Raw genomic sequence first — 10,788 nt, forward strand, 5'->3', positions numbered from 1 at the left:
ATATGTTTAATAAAATGGGCCTTTTAAAATAAATTACTATGTAGTTTTTTGTTTTGGTTTGGTTTTTGGTGTGTGTGTGTGTGTGTGTGTGTGTGTGTGTGTGTGTGTGTATGACTACTAATAACATCTTCCCAAGTCTATTTCAAAACTTGATGTGCATCCGCAGATGGGCTTTGCTCCCTTGTTGTGTTTTAGAGACAGAGTATGTTTTTGTTTTTTCTGTATCAGATAGGGTCCTGTGTGCCCCAAGCTGACTTTAAGCTCTTTTGGAGCTGATAGGATGTGAGCTTGCTGCCAGCTCCTGAGTGCTGACATTCCAGGTGTGTGTCTACTACACCTAGACTGCTCAGTACTAAGGATGGAACCCAGGACTTCCTCTGTGACAGGCAAGAACTTCACTGACAGAGCTGCATCCCAAGCTCCCTCAAAAATTTTTTAAGATTTATTTTTTAAGATTTATTTTTGCCAGGCAGTGCTGGCACATGTTTTTAATTCCAGCAAGTGGAGGCAAGTGGATCTATGAATTCAAAGCCAGCCAATTTTCTTAATCACTGAGTCATCTCTCTAGCTCCTCTTTTTCATATTTTGAAAATCCTGGCCACACTTGTGAATAATTATGGACCCACTGAGGACTAGAGCTTACCTTTTGGTACAACTGTGGAGGGTGCCTTACTTAGGGTTTCTGTTGCTGTGAAGAGACACCATGACCGTGACAAGTCTTATAAAGAGAAACAGTTCAGAGGTTTAGTCCATTATCATCATGGCCGGAAACATGGCAGCACACCGGCAGACATGGTGCTGGAGAAGGAGCTGAGAGTCCTACATCTTGACAGGCAGCAGGAAGACAGACACTGGGCCTGGCTTGAGCACTTGAAACCTCAGAGCCCACCCCAGTGACACACTTCAACAGGGCCACACCTCCTAATAGTGCCACTCCCTATCAGCCTAAAGGGGCTATTTCCCTTCAAACCACCTTAAAGAGTGTGGGCCAGCTGGACTAGGATGCAGCCTATCAAGATCCTCCTGAAAAGGGGATAGTCTTGGTTCTTTTTGGGTTTTTAAGACAGGGTTTCTCTGTGTAGCCCTGGCTGTCCTGCTGGCCTTGAACTCAGAGATCTGACAGCCTCTGCCTCCAAAGTGCTGAGACTAAAGGTTTGCACCACCACACTCAGCTAGTCTTGCTTTTGTTTTAATAATGTATTTTTTATTTTATGTGCATTGGTGTTTTGCTTGCATGTGTGCATGTGTGTCTGTGTGAGGGTGTCAGGTCTTGGAGTTACAGACAGTTGTTAGTGGCCATGTGGTTCCTGGGAATTGAACCTGGGTCCTCTGGAAGAACAGTCAGTGCTCTTAACTGCTGGGCCATCTCTCCAGCCCCTAGTCTTTTTTTTTTTTTTTTTTAAAGACTATATTGGGTCAGTAATAATCCTGTTGTGTTTTTTTTAATTTATTACTATTTATTATTATTGTTTTGTGTGTGTGTGTCACAGTCTGTGTGTAGAGGTCAGAAGCAAAGGAATCGGTTATCCCCACCATGTGGGTGGGTCCGGGGATTGGACTCTGGTAGTTGGGTGGAAAGCACCCTTTGGCCCTGTAATTGCTCCCTTTGTGGCTCAGCATTCTTCTACTTTGAAGGTGGCCACAGGGCAGCTAACTAGAGGCCTGGCCAGACTTCCGTCAAGTGTCATATGGTTATTCTGTTGCTCTGACACAGCACTGGCTGAATGGGGTCTTCAAGTGAGGCCTGCCTGGCCCTGCTGCCTTGCCTCCCTGTGGGCTTCCTCTCCCCTCTAGACTCTTGGGAAACTCCTTTTCCTCCACACAGGTCCTGAGGCATGTATGTTCCTGGCAGACTGGCATCTCTTGGGCCACCCTCCTGGAAGTAACCACAGTCCTTGCTTCCCTGGCATATGGATACTTTTAAGAGATTCTGGCCTGGAGGTGGTGGTGCACCCCTATAATCCTGGGACTCAGAAGCAAGGCCAACCTGGGCTATACAATGAGACCCTGTTTCCAAGATAAGAACATTTGAGCAGGAGAGATGGCTCTTGCAGAGGACCTGATTTCAATTCCCAACAACCACACGGTGGCTCTGAACCATCTGTTATTCCAGTTCTAGGGGGTCTAATACCCACTTGATGACATACATGCAAGCAGCACACTGTAGATGTATCCTGCTTGTTAAATAAGAAACACAAAGCCAGTTGCAGAGTTAAAAACCACAAGGTCAGAGCTAAAGCAGAAAACCTTACCCTTCACTGCTTCTGTGGTTCCTCCTCTCCGCAAGAGACCTACTTCTGTGCGTCCTGTCTATTTAAAGACTTTCTGTTCTCCTCCCTTATTGGTTGTAACCCAGCCACATGACCTCCTCGTCACTGCCTGTTTGTACAGACCTCCAGGTCTTCTATGGTTGGTATTGAAAGTAAAGGCGTGTGTCTGCTATGCTGGCTGTGTCCTTGAACACACAGAGATCCGCCTAGCTCTGCCTCCCAAGTGCTGGGATTAAGGGCGTGCCCCACTACTGCTCGGCTTCTGCTCTGGCTTGCTCTGACCTCAAGGCAACTTTATTGACATACAAATAAAATCACATTTCAATACAAATAAAATATCACTATAGCACACCCATACACATAAAATTTAAATTGAAAAATAAACCATTGTCAGCATTGAAGCCTGCTTTGTCCAGTACCTGCTGCTGTTAGTGCAGGTCTTGGACATGGACTCATCCCATATGGACCCACACATCTTGCTCCAGCTAGGATGATAGAAGACACACACACACACCAGACAACCATGTCAAGTTTATTAATGGCTCAAGCCAAATGCCCTATGTGTCTTAATGTCTATTTACAGTACTGGGCCAGTTGCCGTTTTGGCCCTGATAGTGATTGACAGTAACCCTAAAGGTCCAATGGATGATAGAGCCTTAGATACATCCAGTTTGTAAGATGTGCTAATCCTTCCCTGGCCTGAGGCTCAGGGTGGTACACTGAGGATGCCTCACTTTGTTGCCTGGGGATGAAACAAGGTGAAGGAGTTGCCCTCTTGGTTGGATTGATCAAAGTGTTGAGTGGAGCCACATACTCTGTAGAAGCCCACATGGTTTAGGGCTGGGAACTGGACAGCCAGCAAAGTCCACCTATGTGGGTCTCTGCTCACCAGAAGTTTGCAAAACTGTTGTACTTGTATCAAACTCTACAAACGGGTCTGTGGTGGCCAGCTGGCACTAGAAGAGGAAGCCGTTTAAGTCATTCCTGGAATGGGAACATACCATCCCTGGTACCCGGAACCCAAGACCCTAGGGCTTCAAAGTTCAAGACTAGGTGATCCTGAGCACTGTAGAGGTCATTCTTTAGGGTTGTGGTTACATCTCACATGTTTAGGGAGCAGGGGAGCTCTCAGATATAAAGCTATCTGAAGGTTCTCCAACCTTTATAATGAACGCCTCTTTGTTAATGTGAGGCAATTGGCAGGCCATTGAGCTATGCCCTTACCTATTTATGTTCCTCCTGTAACCACCCACTGTATGGGCATGTGTGTCTTCTGGTTCTGTGAGCAAAGACGCTGATGCTTTGCTGTTCCTGAGAAGCTAGAAAGCCAGCTTCTGGCCCAGCATCTAAATATTAGCAGCTAGGATGTTAACTTAGAAGCAGAATGAAATAAGTTCTGGATTGATAACTGAGTGGAAGCCCATCTTGGCCCCTTAGTACATGGTCCCAGATTTGCTGATCAGTGTCTCAGGGGTCACCGCTGTGTTTATGGTAGTCACAGGCCAGTACAGTGCTTCAGTCTGATGAACAAGAAAATGGTCTCTACATGCTGTGAGTCCATCCAGCTGCCTGGATGTGCCTGAATGGGGATAATGTTTATAGGAGCTGGGCCTCTGTTCCTGGAAACTCCAGGAGAGACTAAACCAGCCCTCCCCATACTCACTTTTCCAGTCAAATATGTGACCTCAGGCATATAGCTGTCCCAACAACTGGGACCCTCAGCATCTTGCCTTCCCTGCCTACTCTAATTGTTGACCAGAAACATATTTGTGAATTGAAATAAGAAATTAAAATCCCAGGGTTCGAGTGAGCCCTTCTCCAGGTAAAAATGGAGAGGCACCCATGTGAAAACACCAGCATTGTATTGCTGCAGGCCTGTAAGAGGCAAGCCCCTTTTCTTGAGGGGCTAATGGTACTGTTGAACACCCTGGGCACCAAGGTTTTGGGGGCAGAAGTAACAAAAGAGAAGGCAAGGAACCAGAGACCAACAGGAGGTGCCTATCCCTCCTGTGTCTCAGAGGACTGTGCCGCAGTGAGCCGGGCCTGACATGAGACGGCAGGCAGGTGGAGATGCTCCTCCATTAACTCGCCTTGGCCTCCCACCAGCTTGGGCTTCCACAGGAAGAAGTGACGCCACTGTTCAGCTTTCAGGTGAACTTGACTGCCAGAAGGGCAGGCACAATGCGTGCAGGGTGAGGGGAAGGTGGAGGTGGGAGTTAGAGCCAAAGCTGCATCCTCCCACTCTCCCACTCTGAAACGAGCACAGCACGACAGTGCTACTGAAGCTCCGGGGTACAGAAGCCTCTGTTGCTCCACAGTCTACGCTATGTGCTTGGGCTCCGAGAAGCCACACTCTAGAAGGGCCTGGTGGCACAGGCCTGTAATCCCAGCTACTATGGAGGCCAAGGCAGAGGCCTAGGTTCAACACCGCCCCCCAGTGTGGAAGGGAAGGTTAGAGCTGCATCTATGCTGTTTGTTTAGGGCGCATAGATTTTGTATTTTCTTTAAGAGGTAGAGATGTTGAGTTTTGTTTCCTTGTTTTTTTCTATTTTATTATTCTGTGGAACTGAGACAGAACCCAGGACCTTGTGTTTGCTAGGCAAGTACTCTATCACTGGGCCATACTCCTATCCCCTTCATTGGATTCTGGGAAAGTGTTCTCTCTACCACTGAGGTAAGACCCACCCTTTCTGTGTGTGTGTGTGTCTGTCTGTCTGTCTGTCTGTCTGTGTGCACACTGGAGCACATAGCAGAGGACTACCTCAGATGTTGGTCCTTATTTTCTATCTTGAGACAAGATATCTCTCTCTCTCTCTCTCTCTCTCTCTCTCTCTCTCTCTCTCTCTCTCTCTATTTTGTTATTTAGTTATAGTTGAGTATATGTGTGTCTCCAGAAGACATCTCATTCCTGGGAACTGGAGTTACAGACGGCTGTGAGCCACTGTGTGAGTGCTGGTCCTCTGAAGAGCTGCCAATGTTAGTGCTCTTAACTTCTGAGCCATCTCTGCAGCCCAGTCAAGGTCTTGTTTGCTCTGGGTTTGCTGGCCCATGAGCATCTGGGTGTATCCTTGCTTCCTGCCTCACCCCAGGAGCACTGAGATTACAGAAATACTCGACCTTGTCCAGCACTCCCCAGGCTCAGGATCTGAACTCAGTTATATGGCAGTCATATTTACTGAGTTATGTTCCCAACCCCAACTTGGTTGTTGTTTGTTTGTTTGTTTTGAGATGATGTCTTACTATGCATCCCTGGCTGGCCTTAGTCAAACTCACAGGTATCTACTGGCCTCTGCTTCTGGAGTGCTGGCGTCAAAGGCATGTACCACTACACAGGGCTGTTTTGTTTTGTTTTTTTTTGTTGTTGTTGTTTTGTTTTTTTTTCCGAGACAGGGTTTCTCTGTAGCTTTGCACCTGTCCTGGAACTCACTTGGTAGCCCAGGCTGGCCTCCAACTCACAGAGATCCACCTGGCTCTGCCTCCCAAGTGCTGGGATTAAAGGTGTGCGCCACCAACACCCTGCTTGTTTTCTTTTTTTTTTTTTTTTTTAAAGGTTTATTTATTATGTATACAGTGTTCTGCCTGAACGCCAGAAGAGGGCGCCAGATCACATTACAGACGGTTATGAGCCACCATGTGGGTGCTGGGAATTGAACTCAGGACCTCTGGAAGAGCAGTCAGTGCTCTTAACCGCTGAGCCATCTCTCCAGCCCGACAGCTTGTTTTCTTAAAAGTAGATTTAATTTTAGTCTATGTGTGAGCGTATGCCATGTGTGGAGGTTGGAAGCTGTCAGATCTCCAGTTCCAGGAAGTTGGGAGTCACCTAGTATGGGTTCAGGGAAACTCGACTCCGGTCTTCTGCACAGCACATGGCTAACCACTGAACTCTCTCTCCAGCCCCTCTAATTTTTTTCCTTTTTTCTTCCTTTTTGTTTGTTTTTGAGATGCTGTCCTGGAACTCACTCTGTAGACCAGGCTGGCCTCGAACTCACAGAGATCCACCTGCCTCTGACTCCCGAGTGCTGGGATTAAAGGCGTGCGCCACCACCGCCCGGCTTATCTTTTTATTTTTAGATTGTGCATATGAGTGTTTTGTTCATGCGTATGTATGTGCACTAGGGTAGTTTGAGTGTAATTGGCCCCATAATCTCATATTGAGTGGCACTATTAGGAGGTGTGGCTTTATTGGAGTGGGCATAGCCTTATGGAGGAAGTGTGTCACTGTGGCGGCAGTCTTTTAGGTTTCCTATGCTCAGGATACTGTCCAGTATTTCAGTCGACTTCTTGTTGCCTGCAAGATGTAGGACTCTCAGCTACCTCTCCAGCACCATGTCTGCCTGCACACTGCCATGTCCCACCATGATGATAATGGACTGAACCTCTGAACTGTAAGCAGGCCACCACAATTAAATGTTTCTTTTATAAGAGTTGTCACGGGCCGGTGACGGCGGCGGCGGCAGCAGCAGCGCACGCCTTTAATCCCAGCACTCAGGAGGCAGAGGCAGGCAGATCTCTGAGTTCCAGGCCAGCCTGGGCTACCAAATGAGTTCCAGGAAAGGCGCAAAGCTACACAGGAAACCCTGTCTCAAAAAAACAAAACAAAACAAATAAACAACAAAAAAAAAGAGTTGTCTCGATCATGGTGTCTCTTCACAGCAACAGAAACCCTAAGTCAAGCATCATGTGCATGCCTGGTGTCCATGAAGGTAAGAAAACGGTACCAGAGCCCTTATACACAGTTTCAAAACACCATGTGAGTGCTGGCAATTGAACCCGGGTCCTTTGCAAGGACAAGTGCTCTTGACCATTAAGCCATCTCTCCAGCCCCACTGTGGCGTTGGAGACACGATCTTACCATGTAGCTCGACTGACCTCTAATTAGTAATCCTCCAGCACTCCTTTCCCAGTGCTTGAATTACAGGCCAGTTGTTCACCTTTGCACAAGGGAAAACAGGTCCAGAGTGCTTAGTGAGGGCTAATTGAGGTGTACCTGTGGGCACTCCCCAGTCAGAGGTAAACCATGAGGCGACACCAGGTACACACCACTCTGAGTCACATGTGTGGGTGAGGAGCAAGGCAGGCAGGGTCTCCACCCTCATGGAGTTTAACTGGACAGACTTTCCCTCCTAACCTTCATGAGCTTAACCATCAGTGCTCGCCCCACCCCACCCCATGACACAGGCCAAAGGTCCCCACACTCCTAACCTCAGCCTCTCGGGTCTTCCCACTAGGACTTCCTTAAAGATCCTTGGACATCATTCCTGCCTCAAGGCCTTTGAACCTCTGACCCTTGTGTGTACAACACCTTCCTATCTTCACTTACTTTTATCTTTTTTTTTTTTTCCATTTTTTTTTTTGTTTGTTTTTTTGTTTTTTTGAGACAGGGTTTCTCTGTATGTCTGTGTGGGCCAGCTGTCCTGGAACTTGCTCTGTAGACCAGGCTGGCCTCGAATTCAGAAATCCGCCTGTGTTACCATGCCTGGCCCAGTTTACTTCTATCTATAAGATGGTTATTTTTATTGAGGATTTAACCTAGGACCACACGTATGCTAGGCAAGTGATCAACCCCTGAGATAAGCCCCAGCCACCACCACCCCTTTTCTCCTTTGGGTCAGGGTCTCCCTAAGGTGTACAGACTGGCCAGGAACATACTCTGTAGTCCAGGCAGGCCATGTTTGTAGTCTAGAAACTGCAAAGCAGGCTGGCACATCTGGGTTGCCTCCACTCAGGATCATCCTCAGTTAACACAAGCCTGAAGCTGGCCCCCACTGCTGGAGACCCAGCCTCACAACCACAGGCAACCAAGCACAGCTCCAGTGAGGCTTTCACTTGGAAGTCCCCTCCCGCTAGCAGACCACACACTTAGTGCTCCTCTGCCTCACTGTACTTCTCAGCTTCTGTTCCTGTGGGTAGAATGGGGTATTGGGTTTTGGATACAGAGTCCACATATGTTAAGACAAGTTTTGGTTATATGAGTTCCAGGCCAGATAGGCCTACATGAGACCCCTGTCCCAAATAAGGGGGGTGGGTGGGTACTAGACAGATGGCTAAATAGTTAAGAGCACTAGCTGCTCTTCCAGAGGCCATGGGTTCTAATCTCAGCACCCACATGGTGGTTCACAACTGTAACTCCTGCTCCAGGGGATCTGACACTGTCTTCTGACCTCTTCAGGCATCAGGCATGCATAGACAAAGCAGCCATATACACACGAATCTAAATTTTAAAGAGGGGAGGTGGTGAAGAGCGTTTACTATCCTTGCAGAGGAGCGCAGTTTGGTTTCTAGCACCCACAGTGGCTCAAAGACACTTGTAACTCCAGTTCCCAGGGATGGCAACCCTTTTCTGGCACGCGCGCGCGCACACACACACACACACACACACACACACACACAGCATTCACACACGCGTAAAATGTTAAAAATCTTTTAAAAAGTATTTCAGTGGCCAGGCACTGGGGTGGCAGAAGTAGGTGGATCTTTGTAAGTTCAAGGCCAGCCTAATCTACAAAAATGTTCCAGGACAGCCGGGGCTGTATCACACACACACTGTCTGGAAAAAAACAAAAAAACCCAAGCATTCCAGATAAGGATAAGCACCGAACTCGTGCTCGAATGACGGGACCTGCAGCAACTAGGGCAGGTGTCTCTGCAAGTTGACATTGAAGCTGGCATCTGGAGGGCACATGCTCATGACCCCGGAAGCAGCCACCTGTTCCTGCCCAGACGCTCACTTCTGCAGATAGAGTGGGTGTTTTGTTTTTAATAGTTTTCTATTACAGTTATCTCATTTTGTGAGTATGTGCCTGGATGTGCACCTGTGGAGGTCCAAAGACAACCTGCAGGAGATAGTTCTCTCCTCCATGTGGGTCTTAGTGATTGAATTCAGCTCATTAGCTTTGGCAAGTGTCTTTACCCAATGGGCCACCTCACCAGCCTCATTTTTGAGACAGGTAGAGCCCTGGGTGTAGCTCTGTAGACCAGGCTGGCCTCTATCTCAGGTGTCTGCCTGCCTCTGCCTCCCAAGTATTAGAATTAAAGGTGTGCGCCATGACACTCCATCATGCTATGTAGCCCAAGCTATAACAGAACTTTAAATCCTCCTAAGGCCTCCTGAGGAGTAGAATTACAGTCCTGCACCACTGTGCCCTTTTTTTTTTTTTTAAAGATTTTTTCATTTATTATATATCCAGTGTTCTGTCTGCACATATCCCTGCATGCCAGAAGAGGGCACCAGATCTCATTACAGATGGTTGTGAGCCACCATGTGGGTGCTGGGAATTGAACTCAGGACCTCTGGAAGAGCAGTCAGTGCTCTTAACTTCTGAGCCATCTCTCCAGCCTGGAGCTAATGTTTGTGATAAAAAAAATGTTAGGTGGTGAAGCCCAGTCCTTTATAAATGTGATGGTTTTGAAGAGGTACTGATGAAGGTAATAGGATCTTGAGAGTGGAACTCCCCAGTGGGACTAGAGCCATTAGGAAGAGAGCTTACATCCAGACATAAGAAAAGCCAAGACGAATTGCAGGATGCAGGCTGTTAGTTAAGGCGGCAGCACTGGTGGCCATGCCGACAGAGGAGAGTGCTGGAGGAGAGTCACGGAAGAATCACCAGCCATAGTTACCTTTCTAGAGCTTTATTGGAAGAGAGAGAGAGGGGGGTGAGGGGGAGAGAGACAGAGACAGAGAGGGAGAGAGACAGAGAGGGAGGGAGACGGAGGGGGAGGTAGGGGGAAGGGGAGGAGGGGGAGGAGGAGGGAGGGGAGAGACAGAGAGAGACAGAGGAGACAGAGGAGACAGAGAGAGACCGCACGGGGAAGTGAGCAGAAAGAAAAGGGAGAGGCACAGAGGGCCCGCCCGCTATTTAGGCTGGGCCGCCCCAGGCTGATGACGTAACTAAGGACAGGCGTCTCCATACTAGGGGTCTGTCTCTGCTCTTGCCTGGCACCAAGCTCTCAGCCTCGACAACTATGAGCTAAATTACTGTTTAAGCCACTTACTGCTGTGTTTGTTTTGATAACCCAAATTAAGACACCTGCCTTTATCAAAACAAAGCAACACATTTCACGAGCACTTACTCTGCCAGGCACCAGTCTAGGAATTTAACCCATCTGCCTTGTCTTCCACCATCACCCCAGGGGGCAACTTTGCTGAGGCCTTCTTCCTCCCAGCTTGCCACCAGGTTGCACTAGTTTGGGCTCCAAATCCCTGACACTACTTTTCTCAGGCCGGAAGGGCCGGGAACCCGAGCTCCCCTGCTCCCAGGATGCACTGAATGTCTTTAACTTTGTTCAGCGGCCATGGAAGACTCTTTGAAGCAAGCACCTCTGTGAAGGGGTCAATTCATGACAGGTCTCAACCCTTTCCCCAGAAACCTACAGCCACCCCCACCTCCATTTCCCACAGAGGAAAAGTCTGGGTGGGGCTGGGAGCGGCGGCAGTGCAGTGAATGAGTCAGGGCCTAAGAGTTGAGGGGTGCAAAGGTCCAGAGGGTGGGGCCTCGCAGAATTCCTGGGGGGGCATGTC

This window comes from Onychomys torridus, chromosome 1, assembly GCF_903995425.1.
Source record: "Onychomys torridus chromosome 1, mOncTor1.1, whole genome shotgun sequence".
NCBI lineage: Eukaryota > Metazoa > Chordata > Mammalia > Rodentia > Cricetidae > Onychomys > Onychomys torridus.